Below are 19,675 nucleotides of genomic sequence, written 5' to 3'. Positions count from 1 at the left end.
TTTCTTTAGTGCGCCCCGCCCCCCAATGCACCGGACAATTTGGTGGCAGAAAGTAGAGTCATCATTAGACCAGCTAAAAGAAGCGCCGCTTAGCCTGGTGAGGGGACAGGAAAAGGCTAGCAGGCTACCAGACTTCTAATACGCTGGGTGAAAACCATATACACTGTAATTTTTGTGATGTTTTGGGGGGTGTGCTGTGCCCTGAGATATTTCTGGTGTGAAATATGTGACTTAGTGCAATAAAGCTTTATAAATGCTGGCGTAAAGTGCAGTCCAGCGCCATCTGTTTGCCACTCTCCACAAACCCAGAAGATGTCTGCTAGTAGGAAAAAAGAAGGTACAAACCGTAAATCAGCCTTTTAGTTATATATTTTTACTTCAGTCATGAGCTCGGCCTTGGTGGAGCTTTGCACGTCACTTTGTTCCACTTTATATGATATGTTTGCGCACAACACCTTAATATATCTGCCTACCCGGATAAGAAGCCCCCTCAGTGAGGCCAGACGAGCGTGCCGAGCCCAGAGGCACGAGTGAGTCATGAAGGCTCTCAGCAAACGTGATCACGTGCGCCTGAGATAACACCAAGTCAAACACCAGCCGCATGTCCTCGGCTCCCATGTTTGGCGTAACCAAGCTAGTTGAAGAATGTGTCTCCCTTCACGCTGCATGTGATTTAAGTTACAAGTGAAAATGAGTCTCTGGCGGCACCTTAAATGCAGAATGGCATCTGGTAATTGGACTTTTGACAGCATTTCATGGCAAGTTGTTTTATGAGATGGGGCTTTAGAAAACCATGTTTGCTAGTTGTGCTGTACTAAACAGGCTTGTTTTTTTTTTTTTTTCACCACTGCAGATGAGTGTAGTGTTGCCAATGGCAGCATCAGTAGTGGCGTCACAGCACTATGATGCGGTGAAATTTTAACAGAGTCAACAAAATAGAGGAAGGCTGACATTATCGATATAATTTTCGACTTAATCAATTGCCTCCAATGGACTGCAGTGTGTCTGATTCCATTCCAGTAAATGGAAGGGTGCCAACAAAGTTATGATTGATTGTTATACAGGGACATCTTTGAAACTGTCCCAAACTGAACTATCTTTACTACAATACTCTGAGGTCCAAAAGCCACACACCCACAGACGTCATTTTTAAGCTCCGACGTCTCATAAACACAGCCAGCCTCTCTTGTTAATTTCTAATTGTGCTGCTAGGGGGTTTCTAATGGTTTCCCGTCGTTGTGCCGTCCAAGCCCAGATCCTCCGCTGACCCCAGACTTGGTGACGACATAAGCCTTCCGAGCAAACTCTCATTTCCCCTTTTTGTTTCAGGGCCTCCAAGGCACAGTAAATGCATCATCCTCCTCAAAGCACAGGAAACAAGACATTTATTTTGGATCAAAGCATCGGTTCAGGCACATGTACGAACCACTTGAAGGCACGGGGTAAGAATAAATGACTCCCTATTGTAGTTTACAATTTACAATGGTGAGCGCGCTTACCAAACAGACATTGACTACTAAATAACTTTGTTCAAATTACATTCTAGCATATTGAGATAAAGACTTTATAGCCACGTCGTCACAACATTTACAAGTCGCTTGTCTTCATAAAATAGGAATTTTGTTGCGTTTCTATTGTCCAAACCCGTGAAGGGTAACAAAAAAAAAAAGTGGTCAACTTTTGACACCCTTGCTTTGGAACACTTACTGCAATGGAAAAATACCTACACAATAGCGCTAGACTGCAGTTCTGATTTATTGCCACAGAATTCCTTGCTCTATGGAACATGACACAATGCACCTTAAAAGATGATGTTAGCAAACACTGGTCTGCAAAGTAAGAAGATCAGATCTGGGCTTGCCATGGCAGTGATATAATTGTTTCGTTTCTTACAGATAAGATACTGACAAATTAATAAATGTTACATTTGCATGTATTGTAATACACAATGCAAGAGTATTACATTTGTATTTAAAATACACAACTTTACTTGATATGCTCACAGTTAGCATCGATCTGAACACAAACGGTGAAGCAGCACATTAAGATAGATATCAATACTGAAAGCTGCATTCTTTAGAAATTTCTATTCATTAGGAGCAGCACATTCAATTGGATTACAGCATTAAGTTTACAAACTGTTTAATTCCTATATAATATATATTACATACATACTTTGTTCGGGCTGGAATATAAATAGATTTTTAAAAAATACAGTAAGAATGTTTTGAGTTTTGAGAATGGTCACAGAACAAAACAAATTCTCATCTCAATGCACAATAGTATTCATAATGATGACAAACTGGTATAAGATTCATCTATTTTGTCAACGGCTTGCCCTCACAAAGGTGGTGAGCATGCTGGTGCCTATCCCAGCTGTTTTTGGATAGCAGGCAGAGCACAGTACACCCTTGAACCACTTACCAGCCAATCGCAGGGCACATATAGAAGAACGCTCACAACCACACCTAAGGGCAATTGGAAACGTCCAATAAATCTACCATGTACATTTTGAGAATTGTGGGAGTAAACTAGAGTACCTGGAGAAAATCTACGCAGGAAGGCCGAAGCCGGAAGCAACCCCGGGACCACAGAACTGCGATGCGGATGTGCTAACCACTCTTCCACCGTGCCGCCTAGTATAACATTTACTTCCCTTAATTGTAATTTTTCTATGATGAACTTTATTCCTCTGGGAGACATCCTGGAGTTTTACTGCGCCCCGTGACGGCATCCATTTTAATCTCAGTTTAAGGCAGCAAAAGTCAATCCTCGTTTTATAATGGCACATAGCGAGCTGAAGACAAATGCTCCATTACTTTTTGTTGAACAGCGATTGTTGCAGGCACTCGTTCACAGCTGCGTGTCACTCAATCTCCTTTTTAGGGGATTTTTATTTTATTTTTTTGGCACCTTCTGCTGTCAGGAATCCCAAATGAGTCATGCGACACAAGCTAGCTCCGTGATTGTCATTTAGTCACAGAAGATGACTTGTTGTTTTGGTTCCCACAGTTGGCTGCGTGTGCCTGCTTTTATTTATATAATTTCATTTTCTGAATGAGAGGCAAAGGCAGACACTCATGCCCGTTTTATGACATTGCGAGCGTCAAACATCTGCCGCGTCCTTCCGTGGCACGTGTTCTGTCTTTGCCGCACCTCTAACTGTTGCCTTTTTGTGGAGGTTAGTTTTATGAATGTGTGAGGAAAGTCTAAGCGAATAGGTTTCTTTATGCAAAAGCTTGCAGTCAGCTTCACCTGACCTGAACCCTCCATTTCCCCAACACACACCCTAAGCATTGTAACGTGCTGTTACCTGCCAGTGTGCTGCAAGAGGATACGGTCGCATGTGTGTGAGTGTTTGGGTGCTGCTGGCAGCGGGAACATTGTGTATTTGTGTGTGTTGCGTGTGTGTGTTTTTACCGTCAGCTGTCCACATGATGATGATCTGTGACTCAGCTCTGTTGCACCCTGGCTTAAGGTCATATTCCCTGCTTATCCTCAAATGTAATTTTGGCACAATTTAAGTTGAGGTTTGGGCTCGACGTGAAGGAAAAAGACTGAGTTCACTGAATCAAACCACGTTGCAGTGGTCGAATTGTAAAGACTGCACATTTGGAAAAGCCTTATCGGTCGGTGGGATTATTTCTCATGTATTTTTCATTTATTTATGGAGGTACATAAATCGATTAATTAACAACTAGTCACTAATTAAATAATCAATAATTGTTTTTGATGATAAATTACTTTAGAGTTGTAAAATTGTCAATATTTTCATAATTTCAGACACTCCACAGCTTATATTTTATTTTATTTTATTTTATTTTATTTTATTACATTATATTACATTATATTACATTACATTACATTGCCATTTTTCTGATGATATGGACCAAACAAGTCACAGTCATGAAAAACTGTTAGTGCTTCTTCTCCACTATTTGGGGAAAGAAAATTCCTATTCATGTATAAAAGGAAGGACATTCTAACAATTTTTCAAACATCAATTTATTCGATAAATTGACAAAATAATCAGTAAAATAATCGAATAATAGAATATTTGATAGTTGCAGCTCTAATTATTTACAGTATTAGGTGCCCGGATAGGCTCAGTGCTTAGAGGGACCACTGAATGGGCTGAGCTTTGTCACTTATGTAATATATCTGTAAAAGATTTGTCAGCAATTATGTAATAGATCTATGTAAAATTGATGTCAGCACTAAAGACTGCACCTCATGCTCTAAATTTAAGGGGAACGCGAAGACCCTCTTCCACGGGCCACCAGGCTAGTCGGCTGTGTTCACGCCCACAATGGCGCACACCACTTATTTTAACTGCGCATCAGTATGTCTTAAAAACATCAAAATAAGAAAAGTGCCACTCTTTCACAAAATTAGGCAAAAATAGAGCTCAGTTTGCTAAGCTAACCATTTGAATTTAACAATTTGAAGTCGACACATGAATTGGCTTTCATCTTAACTCATGGTTCATTTGCCTTTATTTTAGAAGGGGGCCTAAATTATAAGAACAAAACATTTATCCACATTATTGTCGATTATAATACTGATGAAGCTGTTGCTTGTATTTAGAGGTGCAACGATTAATCAACAACTAACCTATTTGGCATTCATTCACACAATTTTTTGGCAATTAATCGTTTAGAGCAGTGGTTCTCTAACCCTTTTTCAATGAATTATGTGAATTACTTTTTTTTTTTTTTTAGCTCAGTAGCTCCTCCTATCCCGCTCGAAGCATCTTTTTGATGGGAAAACAAAAAGACTTGAACCACAGTGTTGTCTCAGTCGTGTGTGATGTAATGAACTTTGGAAGTGAAGTTGTAGTAGTTGTAGTTGTAGTTGTATCTCTATGCGTATTTTATCCAGCATGTTAACACCATCTGTTTGAGTTCTGATTCGTCTGCTGGAAAATTGAGTCTCTAAAGGCAATGCACATTCATATTAAACATTACCGTAAAAGGTTTTGCAAAGTAGTCACGATAGCGATTAGTTGTCATGTTCCAATTAATTTGTTCTTAATTTGAAAAGAAAACAATTTTTTTCATGTCACGGCATTAAAACGCATTGAAGTAGATATAGTGATACCTGTTAAAATCACACATTACCCCTGAAGTGCCTTCAACGTACCCCCAATTGTGAACCACCGATTTAGAGACCAATAGTTGTCCAAATACCCCAAATTTTCTAACCTTTTATAACTTTTTTTAACCCAGTCTTTCAACTGGAAATCTTCCCTGATTTCTTTATTCCTTGGACTTTCTATAACATGCCAGGACTTCACATAAGCCTACATACATAATACCTTCTTTTGTTAAATCTCTCGCTTGCACATTGTGATACTCATATGACTCCTTCAGTAACTTGGGTACCCTAAAAAAAAAAAAGTCTCAAGCAACCCCATCACAAAAAAAGTTTTTCTGAATAGTCAATTTGTAAAAAATGTTAAGAAAATGTCCAAAAAAATGGAAATTTAAATGGTTTCGAATCAGATTCATCAGTTGATCAACCGAATAATCAATTGTTAAAATAACTGGAGGGGGCGCACACCAGCGCAGGAAGCTAAAATGTAAGCATAAACATGTGAGCGACCACAATGTAGATCCGAGCCTCAGACACATGCTGCACGTACATGAGGCCAAGCAGTCTGTCAGGTCCATTATAGCATGATTACATAATAGTTTCGCTATTAAGATTGCCAGAGAGTGAAGAGCCCTCGCCATCTGCTTCAAGTCACATTACTATCTTTTGTAATAAGTAATGCACATGTCTGTCTCCGCTTCAGTCGAGCGTAAACCTTCGGCACCGGCGTCTCGTACGTAAACCGCATCGCTAAGCAGAAGAAATGTGACTGCATGAGTGCGGTGGGCTGGGATGTGGTTGGAAGGCAGCGCCAATGCCAGTGGCGGCTGACAAGTGTGGTTCAGCCAATAGCGTTTTGGCATGCTTGTTAAAAAAGGTTATGTAGTCAGAAGAGAAGCGACATGAGGTGCATTTTGGTGACTTTCAAAGGGTTGGACTTCAGGCATGCTATCGGCTTGCTCCCTCCCTCCTCCTGCCCCTTTCTCGCTCGTTCTTTCTCCCCCGTGGCTTCCTCCCGACCCAGCTCAGTCACATGTGCCTCACCCAAGAAGGAAAACTCCTAACCGTTTTCCAGACAGTTCACATAAAGCCGGTTAGGATGGCCCGACAGGCGAATCGCTGTCAAATGCTTTATGGCCCTGTGTGCGTGTTTATGCCCGCGCCCTCAAATGTCTGAATGGTTGCCAGAGGCGCTCAAGCAACAGTGGGATATCTATCTGCAGGGCTGATCATTACATGTGACTCGGGTATATTTTAACTGGGTTATGTAAGGGCTCCAGCCTGCGCGCTCTCCACGCACAGATGAGGAGGACTACGCATGATGCGGAGGGACTGTGAGCTCACTGCGAGCCTCATTTCCACAGCGCGTTAAATAATCCCCCAGCTTGGGCTGCAACTTTTAACCAATTTGCCTTTTCGACGTTCTATTAAAAGTAACCTGCCTTATTTGTGATCTCAAATGATGTAACAACTGGAGCGAGCGGCCTATGTAGAAATATTTAAGTGCGAGCGCTTATGTAACAGGATTTGCGGTGGCTTTCTTTTCAAAGCGAACTTCCAAAAACCTCTCTTTTGTTATGTGGCAGCAAAACAAATGACAAAAGCCAATAATTCTGTTTTAATTGGATGCAGACAGATGAGCGTCGAGATTGACTCGAGTTGCAGCTCCCTCACGGGAATGGGATGAGATGGCTGATGACCAAATTTATGTCCCCTGTAAAACTACCCACGCTCCCTCTGCTAGCACTTTATTACGATCACCAAGTGGGCGTGTGAGTGTGAGATCTCCTCTTGAAGTGATGTGACAGTGATCGAGGCTGTTTCAAAGCAATTAGTTTCATATGCCTCAGTCTATGTCTATTAATAGACTCAAAAAGTTGTAGTTCTGGTGAGGTCGCAACAACAATAACACAACAGTACTCAAAGTTCTCTCCCAATTGAAGAGGTTAATTCTTTATTAACACAATGGCACTGCTGAATTTTGCATCACTCTCCTTATATTTCTCACCCAGAATCGAGGTCTGTCTTTTGCCAGAGATGTTCAATGCAGTCGCGATAGTAGCATTTGGTATATTGAATGGGGGAAAAAAAAGGCGCAAACATTGCTAAAAGCTAACTGTAGATACACGTATGTAACAGGTTAAATATATTATACTAATAAAATCACTAAACACACTCCTTAATATTTTTTTTCCTTATTTTTCATAACTGCTCGTTTATGATGTGAGAGCTGGAGTGCGTGCTATGGTGGAGGATTGTGCAGTGATGTCATACTACATGCACGTGCCTTGCGGTCTTGCTCCTTTCTAAAGGTATTTATTGATTGTATGTGAAAAATCATTTGTTGTAAATGAACTACAAGCAGCAATTAACTTTTTATTGCTGAAAATGGCTAAATAAGTTTAGAATCCTTTTAAAGGAGGGTAACTTTGGGGAATGTGTCGTTATTGTTAAAAATGTTGCTAAATAAATGAATATTTTCTACTTTAATTACTAATGAATATCAGCTTCAAATGCTGTTATTGGTGTCCTTGAGTATTAATTTGGTATCAGAAAAAAAAAACACCATTGATCAAGCATAGTATCGATCCTAGCTTGTAAAAATTCCCTGCGAGTTTCCTTCAGTCTCCATTATCAGCGCTCGCCCAGGTACAAATTTGTTGGTATTCATCCAGTTAGCAGCCAACAAGAACAAGATTATTAATCTGTGGTAATGCTAATCCCCAATATTCATACATTACATTTCCTTTTTGTGCTTCCTTGTGTCTGTGTCAACAATTGTTGAAGACTTTGAAGTAACTGTTTGGGTGGTTACTGGGAGGCCAGGTTTGGCTTTTCCATACAAAAAATGTTAAGTGGAGGTTTGGACAGCCGGTTGTTTGTCAAACATCTTTGCCGGCTTGTTGTCGCACCTTCCAGGTGTCCGCCTCGTGAATATACATAGTTGAGTATATGGCGGTCATGTAAAACAGGTTAGATAATGCGAGCATGTTTGTATATGGGGGTATGGTATTGACTACGACTCAACCACATGATTTGAGATGCACATGTTTGGGTTACAGCAGCAATGGTGGATACGTGGTGGAGATATGCCTCGGTGTAATGAGAGTTGAGGTTCAAATTTTAGCTTTGGCCCTCCTGTGGGAAGTTGGCATGTGTACACATATTTCATGTCTTGGTACTTCAAACAGGTTATATATAAAGCATAAATATGTATGAGCCAAGGCGTCTGTCCAAAGTTGCATAATGCCTGCGAAGTGTCATAAGGTGACACTGGAGTGCTGCCCCTTGATTTCTTGATATTGATTTTTGACCTGTCCTTTTAAATTCTTCTGTTCTTACTGTCCCAATGCTGACCTCATACTCACTTAGCTGTTACAGTGAAGTAGCAGTTCGGCTTCGCCCAGGCTTATTATTAGTCTCATATCTCAAGGTAAACTAAATAAAATAGGAACATTATAATAGATTTTTTTTTTTTTTTTTTTTTGGGGCATGTTCCAACACGTGACTTTGGCCAAGCCCCAAAAAAGAACGATCTGCCTCCACCAATAGCAGCCTTACGGTATTTATGTTTTTGTTTTTTTTCCCCTTCCTTGTTTAATGCTGCTCCAGTCAAACACTTGCATAACATTTGAAGGCAGCGTCCAAACAGCTCTTTTGTTTGGATCTCATCCCAGCCTTGAAAAAATGCACCTGGCATCTCCCCAGATACGAGTTTTTAGTGGTGTCTCGTCAGTGCTTTGAATAAACATCCAAAAATCAGTTTTAATCTTTCATTATTTTCAGCTGTAAATGTTTATATTTCATCTATAATTAATAGTTGATAACCAATATTTTTCATGGAGAATTAATATTTTTGAAAATGCCATAATTTTGTCAACTATCATTGACTATAAACGATGTCACGTGCTCAGTTAGTCAGGTGACCTGAGCCTTGTGCACATGTGTTATTGTTTGCAATTGTCAAGTTAGTCATCAAATTAATTTTAAATGCATAAAATGGCTAAATAAGTAAATGTCAGTTGGGGACAACGGTTGCAGCACAGAGACTAGTCAAGCTGTAATGCACCAAAGACGTGATGGGGGAAAAAAAACAAAAAAACTTCAAAATAAAAGTCTAGGCATTCGGGTCCATATAATTTTTGATAAACAAAAATTTATTTTGAAGCTGGCCTACGCATAGAATTTCTCTTTCCGATGTGATTTACTGTCTTGCATCGCATTAACAATTATTGATATGATTGGCTTGACAGTTTTTTTCTGGCCTGTATACTAATTAGTGGGTATCCGGGGCAACAAAATTCTTTCAGCATGTTTTTGAACAAACGTACTCGGATCACTTGAGGACTCATTTCAGCCCGAAATGTGAGCTGCAAAGATTAGATTTGGATTTTTTTTTTTTTTGTTTTCTTTTGTGCTCTGCTTGCCATTGTCCAAAGGATGAGCCTCAACAAAAGGTGTTTTAAGAAGTTGCGTTATATGTAAACTGAGCATGTTATTGTTTTTGCAAATGACAGTAGTTGATATCTTCTGTGTCGATGAGTGACATTAGGCTCATCTGCGATGCATTTGCAAAAGCCTTCCAAAGTCTACTTGTTTTTACGCGTAAGGTCTCGAAAATGAAGCATGCGTACTGAGATCAACTCGTTCCATCTGTTGACTTCCTGGGAAATCCATTCAGCAGCCAAGTGGGAATACGAGTGAATTATCGGAGCAACATGTTTTTTTGATAGGCGTTTGCTCTAGTACGTAATATAAGTCTAGGCTGAGTGAGTGCCTGTGGGGTTAGATAAGGTGACTGTGGGTGGAACTTGTTTTGGGGGGAGGGCGGCGGGCAGGTGGTTGAAATGGCTACTGGAGAACTCACAGGCGGGTCTGACTGACCGCAGTTCTGACTTCCTGTCGCTGCTGCTCTGTGTCCACAAATCACCCCGTTGCAACTCTCTGCTTATTCTGGCTTGCACATGACACCCCCACCAGCCCCCCCCCCCAACTCTCCCCTTACATACCTTCCATTACCCTGCATACAGTACACTAATCCCCTTCATGCTTCCTCGCTTGTTTTCTTTTATAATAGTCCCTTCATTAATTCCTACAGTAATCATTTGTTTCCTTATAGCGCTGCCTCATGTCTTGTCATGTTTTTTTTTGTTTTTTTGGACTCGGCAAGCCTTTATAGCTATTGACGTTTCAGATGTGGCAAGGAAGATAGACGGTATTCACACAGATATTCTATTTCACTTGTAGATGTACTGTAATAGAAGGGCAGTGTTGCAGTATGGTTATATTTTACTCATTCAACCAGCAAAGCATATAAACAGCCTCTCCTATGAATAAAGAGCCTCACTGGCTGTCACTTGGGTTTCATCGCTCATTTCTTTGGCTAGAATTGTGTTTTTCGGTGATTTAAACACTCTACAAAACACGACAGCTGTGTTTCTTATATACAACTGCTGTAAATAGGTGTGGTGAATAAAGGTAAATAGTTAAAATAATCGTCCATTTGGCCGACATTCAAACGGCCCTGATCAGCCGGTTAATTGGTCGTGCCCAAATGAAATAGTTTTTTATTATTTGAACTGAGTTTTGTCTGGACTTGCTTCTGCTTCTGTGTTTTCAACGCTCACGGTAGCAATCATGAAGTTTAAATGCAGTCAAAATTCGGGTTCCTAAAACATTTGTAATATCTCAATTTACATGCATTCGTGAACAGGATTATGTTAATTGTGTTACCCCTGGTGGAGACTGTGGTGTACGGATAACGCCACGATGCAAATAAACATAATTTGCGGTTCATATTTTATTCTATCAATAAAACACGTTATATCCATGTCACTGACCATAGTAGCAAAGTAATGGGTTTCCTCCTCACTCCAAAAGTGAGGGTCTTTGTAGAGTTTTGAGCTGTTTACTCCACGGAGAAATCAATGCTTAGCAAGTGGCAATGTAACACAGGTGGTTTTACGTGGGCTAAAACCACCTGTGTTTAGTTGCCCTTTCCCCACTCGCTAAGACAGGGTTTGAAAGGCATCACAGCACACATTTTAAGTATCAAAAAGACCCAGGTTCCTTACATGCACAGAAGACAAACGAATGCCCAATTCAAAAGAGTGAGCCCGAATACGTTACAATAATCAGGTTCGAAAAGGGGTAACAGTGGTCTTTTCAATGTTTTTAATGATGTTAATATGAGTTTATTTGGATTATCGCATGTAATTCCATGCCGTCTAAGAATCTAAAATGTTTTTCGAGAGCATGCGAACGCAGTCATCGAATTGGAAACATGCTTATCTACTGATTTGAAGATGCAAATGATTTTGAAATCCTTTGGTTCCCCACTGTCAACTAACCCTTGTGTAAATTCAAGTCCAATGCCTCATTCTAATCTGATTCTGTCGATGTTTACGTAAGACAAATTTCTCAGTGCAGGTTTTCTGCAAGGGCACAGTGAGTATGTGTGCGTGTGTGTGTGTGTGTGTGTGTGTGTGTGTGTGTGTTGATCCCTCCACCTCTCAAGAGACATTAACTAGGTCATGCGCAAACGAACCAGGCAGCAACCTAAAGAGTGGTGATGACAGGTTGTGTGGGAGGTGGAGTGGTTGGGGGGATTCAGTGGACTTTGAGCCCAAATCTGCTACTCAACATAAAAAAAGTGTCACCTAATTGGGGCTCAAGCCTCCCCGATGGCCCATTAACTTGCCATGGAGGTCTAAATCCACCAGCCTGTGGGGACCTGGTTTAACAGTTTAATGGCCACACAGCTAATTATGCTTCACCACAGACTAAGCCAGCCACTCAAGGACACTCAGCTGTTTATCCGGTACTAAATCTTTGTTCGCTGCAAGCCCCAGGACTCAAAAATGATATGTTTTCTGTTCCCATAAAGTGCCAAGTCTAAATGTTTTTACATGTGACCATACACTCGCTTTCATGCTGCGGAGGTTGGAACACACCCTAGCGAGCCCCGTCCTCACTGCGGTGTTTTTTTTTTTTTTTTCCTAGTCTTAATGACGCAGCTGCTAGGGAGATTGGGGGTGATTTCCAAAGATAAAACATCTTTGTTCTCCTTCATAATAAACATATGCAAGTGTGATGCATCCCCATTCAAACTCAATAAAGAACATTTCTAAAAAATGTTCGTATCTGAAGTACGGATAGTGGAGCTGGCTCGAAATAAGCTTTTTTTCTTTGAGGATTAGTTTTGCTAATCAGTGACTTCTTATGATGATTAAGAATTGAAAATGATGAGTAAAACAGCAGTTTTTTTGCAGTTTAGTCCCAAAAACCTAAAGCAAGGTAAAAGTATGACAATCAAAGGTGCAACGGTTAATCAAGTAATTTATAAAATCAGTTGATTATCAGTTTTGATCATCACTGATTTGTTCGGATGCATCCTTTTTTATTTTTTTTTTGCTTTGAATTTTAGCTTCTTAACAGTAAATGTTCAAGGTATATGTTACTCATTTAGCCAATTTCCGCCGTAAAAAGTTAGTAGTTTGTGTATAATAAATTGGATGAATTATTTTCCTGAACAATAAATAACTCTACAAATGTATTTTCATTGCTGCTGAATGAAAATAACATGTACTTAAGGCTCAGGTAACAATAACGATTACAGCGCAACTTGTGAATGTCACATGACCTAACAGGTGAGCAGTGATTGGTTAGCTAAGCCCTAAACATATGTGATGTAATTTTGGGGGTTACAAGATGTGTTTTTATAGGTATAATTTGCTGAGCAATTATTTATCAAATTAATTCAGGTTCACAAATCACTAACTTTTCATTGCTAAATAAGTAAATGATCCCTTCACCCAATTTCTACCGTTCGTTTTCGAATAAAGGAATGACAAATAAAACGTGTTTTTTTTCACCCAGTTCATCACTTATCGACAACATAATGTACAGATGAATTAATTATCAAAATAATTGTTAGTTGCTGCCCTTACACTTAGTTTTCTTTTTTAACTGAAAGTAATCTTGGTCATCTCCTTTTCGGCTCATGTTTTTCTTTTATAGTGAAATGGAATTTGTGGAACTGTAATGCTGAGAATGTCACTGAGCTAAAATGCCAAAGAATAATTTGAACATTGGACACTTGTTAACACATTACAGCGTATCAAAGAATTCCCCTGATACAGTAGAAGGTCAAAACCATCTATTGTTGCTCTCACACGCACAGTTAATCTTTTAATGTTTGCTGAACTGAGGTCTCACAATGGCTGATGTCAGCAGGATTTGTACATATGTGAATAATTATGTTGGAAGAATAGTTATTTTTGATTCACATTGGTGTGAATATGGTTTTTCAAATTGACATAATATTGACGGAACTTTGGGTAGGATGCCTCAAGAAAACCAAGGTACTGTTGAGATAATCAGTTTAATCAATGGGAACCTCCCACACACTTACATAAAGGTGTTGTGGCAGTAACGGGGTCAGGTCTCAAATTAGCGCTGACAAGTGATCCCCAGGAGAACAGATTTCAGCCAAATGTTTCAGGCTAATTTACAGGTCTGCCTTTCCTTGAGGTCAGTAAGTTCAGAGTGTCGCAGATGGCTGAGCAGGGGAGTAGAGGGACTGGTACTTCTTGCAGTGGGGGGATGGGAACCAAGCAGGTCAATGGGTTTGTGTACATTTTTTTTTCGTGTGTTTAGAGCATGCACATAAATGGACCTTCCCCCAAGAGCTGATAATTTTTACCACTTCCTTTGTGCTTTTCTGAATAGATATTTTCATTCAAAACCTCCTTACATTATAATAGTACCAATTATTGTAACTCTTCTAAAATCATGACGTGTTTAAAGGGAATTGAAATTCCAGGGTAATAAAAAAACTGATTGGAAGCGTGAGCCTGAGTGACTGAAATGGTATCACTTGAAAAAAAAAACATTCCATGTAAGAATGAAGGTGATTTGTCCTCATTTGTATTGCCAATCGTGTTTCGATGAAATTCTGTCCGCAAAGTTGAAATATTTGGATAGCAACAGGAATGCAGCAAAGATTTTATCACGTTTGCTCTATTTGATATGATACAAAATTAGAATGGAAATGCAAGTTCGACCTGCGTTCACCATTCCAAAGAATACCTCAAATTAACTGTGGTTTATTTGCAATAGAATCAGTGGTACGAACATAGTTAGCGCACTTGCCCCTGTAAGTGAGATAAATTTATCCTGATCCCTAATCCCTCTGATTTGGACTTGGCCATCTGACTGAAATCAATGGGCCTTGTTTGCTTGGTGGCAACAAAAGTGAACCTACATGGAAAGCCTGCAAGAAAAAGGATTTTACAGAAGTCATGACCTGCAAGACTGCTAAATGCTACCCCAGACTTCCAACCATGCATCATTGCATCTTCTTCATGCTTGAATGTTGAATTGATTTAGTTGACTAAGGGACCATTGGCATACACAGGAGTGAAAAGATTGAAAGACAAAACAACAACAAAAAGTGGTTTCAGCCACTGCAGTTGGAACCATTTACTTTCTGCTGTATTTAAGACTAGTCCCAAGTGTTGGCTTGAATGATGGTGTTTTTTTTTTTCTTTTCATCATTAAATAGTTAGAAAGTAGCATTATAATGTAACATCGTCCATTCTGTCCATCACAGACTTTCTTAAACGACCGGTGTTGTTGAATTTAATCTAGCCAAAGAGCTTTGCTTTGACTAGTTACGTTGCTGTTGTTAGCAGCGGCTGCAGTCACAGCTGTGTACTTTGCAACTACTGGATGTGATAAGCTGAACTTTAGCAGCTTCTACGGTAAGCAAGTTCATTCTTATAAAAGATGCATATCACTGTTATAATCAAATGTGCCATTTGGGTGTTTTAACCGAGAGCTCTCATATGGACTTCCATTTTCATGTTTTCCCTCCACTCCTGAACTTGCCCTTCCACCCACAACAAGGGCCTGTCAGGTAATGCCAAGCACAATCCAAAGCCAATCAATGTCCACCTCAGGGTGTGATTGACCTTCGTTTTTTTTTGCATTCTTTGATGGCAAAGCCACACCGTTGTAACCTGTTCAGAATGCACGTTGCCCTTGTCTTCCTGAAATAAGCAGGGGCATATGTACCCTGCAGCATTAATGGTGCCCTCAAACCCATGCCATTGACACAGATGCTGGCTTTTGAACTTTTTCTCTATAACAGTATGGATGGTTATTTTCCTCTTTGCCCCGAAGAACATGATGTCCACAATTTCCAAAAATGTTTTGGAAATGGTGACTCGTCAGACCACAGAACACTTTTCTATATTTGCATCACACATCAAATCTTAAGTTAGCTGAGACCTGGAGAAGCTGGCGGCATTTTCTAGGTGTTGTTAAAGGTTTGAAGATGCGCTTACAGATGTAGCACCCAACAAAGTATTAAGGTAAATGGAATATAACACAAACAAATTCATAGTGCTTTACTGCATATTTGAAAACAGTTATTCATTCTCCCAAATGCATATCGTATTTAGTGCAACAATCTTGTTAATCTTTGTGAATATGGCAATTCTCTACTAATATCGCTTGCCCCTTTTGACTATTTTAACAGTAGATGAAAGACAGATGGCCTCAATAGAGAAGTAAATGCATTAGTGGGCCTGAAAGCGGTGCAGGTAATTGACCTTTTGTCTTTCAACTCTCAGCACACACGCTCAACATTGACTGCTTATAGAAATCAAAGAATGTGAGCAAAAGTGGCAAATGGGCTTTGTGCCGCTGTTGCCGATGATTTGCTCTCGTTCACCAAAGTGAGAAAGCCATTAAAGCCTTCTGCTTTGTACATCTTGTCTCCTGCCAAGCCCCGCCCCCTGCAATTTGTCCGCTGACAACACAAGAAGGAATTCTTTGTGAGCTCAAGTTGAAAGGCTGGCATTAGAAGTACAGTATGAGCTTGTTCTTGTACCCATGCTGTGACTCTTGCAGCCGCCCACTCCCATTGCCACATCAGCGGCAGGCCTCCCAATCACCAACCTGTGCTGACGTCACATGAGGCTGCCTCGTCCTCCCACAAGCAAGAGATAGTGAGGTGATTGAAAAGATTGTGACATTTAACTGTCATCAGTCAGCCGAGTAAATGTATATAAAGTTTATATATATATATATATATATAAGTTTTCCTTTTATACTTAGTTCAACCTTAACAGGATTAGCAGATTATTAGAATAAATCACTAAGAAAAAGCACACCCATAATGATGTTTGTCCCCGAGGGTCAATCTTCAGATAATAACCACGCTTCATGAATTTGTTTGCAGATTTGTTCTGGAACATGCGACTATTGAAATACATGGCACCAGCAGGGTATATTTTCAAATGTCTTTATTTTTGCCTCAGCCTTTCAGGCACTCAAAATGGTATAAACAACATACAGTCCTATGGCTGCTACATCTGGTAAACTTCCAATACAGAAGGTGCATAAAATTTGTCTTTACAGTAATGTTTGATTTTGATTGACTCTGGCAGGGAAGAGAATTTGTCATTGTTCCGTCCGACTTTTACGCAGGTCCTGTTCTGGCGTCTTTTTAATTTTAATTTTATTTTTTTTATTTGACTACTTAGCAAGCCAATTGTTTGCGCAATGCTTTGTCATAGTGAATCATCCGATAAACAAATTAAAAAGGAATTTAACCTTCTTACTTTTACAATAACATTCCCAGCATGCAACAGTTAGAACTGCTTCATGCTTCCATGTCTAAGATACGAGCTTTTCTGGGCCCTGTTTACAATGTGACCACAAAGTATGTTGTGCCAATTGTTTTTCAGTTTTATGACCTAGGTTTTGCAAAAAAAAAAAAAAAGAAAAAAAAGGTCACACTTGTGTTCATCATTGACTTAGGTGTGTTTAATAATTTGCACAGTAGGGCATCTCAAACAGCAGGGGTGCTTAATCCGCCAATTGCAGTTAATCGGTTGATCACAAAGGTAGTATTGGTGGATTGCATGACCATGGGACATGCAAAAAAAAAAAACTTTGGCAAACAACAGGGGTGAAAGCGAACTGCAGATGCACATATATATATATATATATATATATATATATATATATATATATATATATATATATATATATATATATACACTCTTAATATCACCAAAAGAACTTGTTATTTTTAGGATTAAGAATATCTATTTTTTTTATTCATGGCTGCGCAATAATGAAGCGAGGGTAGATGTGCATGCGGAGTGGACGATTGCGTGGTAACATCACGCTATGTACATGAGCCTGTCATTTTCGCTTTGGATTTTGCCAAGCTAAAATGTTTGTTTCTTTCCCCATATTCTGAATGCTCAAAGTAATAAAACTCAGTTACAGTGTTTGGGTCATGCTTTGTAGATTAAATCATTGTTAAGATATCCTGTGCGGTTCCAGGCTCGTGTCACTCGTGGTGCTGAGCTCAATCGGCAGCCCATAGTTTTAGCTTACCGTTAGTGCGGGAGGTTGGCTGCCAAAATCAGAACAGCCGCATGTCAGCTCAAGTTGCAGGGGCATGTGATACAAACTTTACTACTTTGGCACAACACCGAGACCAAGTAAATAAGGTTGGATAATGGTCGGGGTATTGGCGTCTTCAGCGCCTTTAAACTTCCAATGATTATAGCATTTAGCATTAGCTAAAGTACTAACCAATCGCCAAATGGAGTAGCGATTTAATTTTGTCCGAAAAATTCGATTTTCAGCTACATTTTTGTGTCTTTGTTTTTAAAGGGAGTCTATGTAATTTTTTTTAGGGATATTGCGATAAATACAGGAATTCACACTCTTGCTGTCTGTAAGTATAACAGCATAATTATATTACAACATGTAATATAATTTAATGAGAACTAGACCTACAATTATATTTATTCTATTCTTTTTGTTAACAGATCTCTTCAATGATCCAAAAGAGAACATTTATTGTATGCTGATTTTTTTTTCTTTTTTTTTTTTTGTGGACCATTACAAATGATGTTTGAAATGTTCTCAAGGTCCAGGGTTCAGATCAGGACAGCCACTTCATTTTATGTGGCCGGGGAAATGCTGATTTGACTTCAAGTTTTTGGCTAAAATACCAAACTAGCAAAGTGTCAACAACTTTTAAAATTTTTGCGAGGAAAATAAATAGTTTTTTTTTTTTTCCGATCTCTCTTTTGAACAGTTTTTACCAGCCTCTTATTTCAAAACTAGCCAAGAGTGTGACGAACACACTTAAAATTGAATTGACCTCAGTTTCATTCCTTCACTCTGACAGAAACTATAACTACAATGTGACCCATGATAAAAATGAGGTTTACACCCCTGATAATCTAAAGTTTCAAATTAGTTATTGTAAAGGTTCTAAATCAGACTCTGAGGGCATGTTTTAGGTCTTATTTTTTTTCCTTTTTTTTTATTTAACCCCCGAAATCTTTGCGCTGGTTAAGGGGTACTTGCCGAAAAAAAATATTTCACAGGGGGTACATCACTGTCTGAAGGAACCGTAATGAGAAGCCTCATTTTTAACCTCCTGTGAAGCAATCACATAGCGTCCCTTTCAAGTGCTCCACTTAGTCCTTCGCACGTGCTCCGGCCAAAGCTCGGCAGCCTTTGTGAATGCCTCACCAGACGGAGGCAGAGCTAGAGCCACAAATAGACCCGTCCTCTGGCTCACAGGGGAGCGGTAGCCCCACTTCTCTGCGCTCTTGCCTCCTATTTCCTTTGTGCCGTAGGCCAAAACAAGTTAGCGAAGAACCACAGGGAAATCAAATTTGGGATTATTAGATCATCATGAAATGATCCAGGATGGATGAGATTTATGAGCGCATGAATATATATTGTTAGGAAAATAGGTTGAGTTATGGTGATTTGTTCTTTGTCCAATAAGGGAACATATTGTTTCTGGAGGGCAGTTTTAATGGATAAGACAAGATTTTTTTGGACAGAAAACTTGTGTCAGAATGATGGAAACAGAGGGAAGGAAAGGAACAGCTTGTGATCCGCAGAATACCGCATCATTCGTCAAATGTGATGGAGGCAGGGTTGCGGCGTGTAGCTTTTGTGGCTACTAATGGAACGGGCCCTACCGGTTTATATTGATGATGTGAGTGCAGACAGAAGTAACAAGATGTATTATGAGATGTATGTGGCTATGCTCTCTGCTCACATTTATTCAATTGCTACAAAAATGACAATTTATGATGATGACAGCATTACTGACAAAACACCAGAATAACTCTTTTAGAGCAATGGTGTGCAGTTTAATTTTATTTTCTTCGGTCACCCGAGCTTTAACGAACTTTTAGATACCCCCTGCAATGTGCTCATGTACCCCTTGTTGGGAAACGCTGTGATGAAATCCTCATCACACAATAAAAGCTGTCCGCTTTTCGTTGAATAAAATAATGTGCACATGAAAGCAAAGCTGTTTTTTTCCCTCCCCAAACCCTCTTTTAATTGTTACATAAAATAATTGACCTGTTGTTGCAGACAGTTCTTGTTGTAAATACAATATTTTGCATATATCGTGTATTGAATCACTGTCAATCTTTACAGTATGCAAACTGAGACAACTGAACATAAAGCAAAAATGGCTATGCTGTACCTCCTAAAAATTGTGTGACCAAATCTTGTG

At 39.5% G+C, this 19,675-nt stretch overlaps 1 protein-coding gene across 6 annotated transcripts in view; it reads left to right on the top strand.

Moving 5' to 3' along the window:
* ca12 (carbonic anhydrase 12) overlaps nucleotides 1-19,675 on the top strand; it is an 84,359-nt gene that overhangs the window by 22,608 nt on the left and 42,076 nt on the right. For 2 of the 6 annotated variants that reach the window (XM_088417057.1, XM_088417060.1), the window contains one exon: nucleotides 1,330-1,442. The exons of 1 other annotated variant lie outside the window; for it this stretch is intronic. The gene's annotated coding sequence lies outside the window, so the exon portion shown is untranslated. Of the gene's footprint in view, nucleotides 1-618; nucleotides 731-1,329; nucleotides 1,443-15,984; nucleotides 16,115-19,675 lie in introns of those variants that run through there. 3 more of the 6 variants (XM_088417056.1, XM_088417059.1, XM_088417061.1) reach the window with 2 other exon arrangements.

The sequence above is a fragment of the Hippichthys cyanospilos genome, chromosome 6 (genome assembly GCF_059441005.1).
Source record: "Hippichthys cyanospilos isolate Australia breed blue-spotted pipefish chromosome 6, RoL_Hcya_1.0, whole genome shotgun sequence".
Taxonomy (NCBI): Eukaryota; Metazoa; Chordata; class Actinopteri; order Syngnathiformes; family Syngnathidae; genus Hippichthys; species Hippichthys cyanospilos.
Note: the sequence above shows the minus strand (reverse complement) of the source record. Positions and strands in the feature narration are given on the sequence as shown.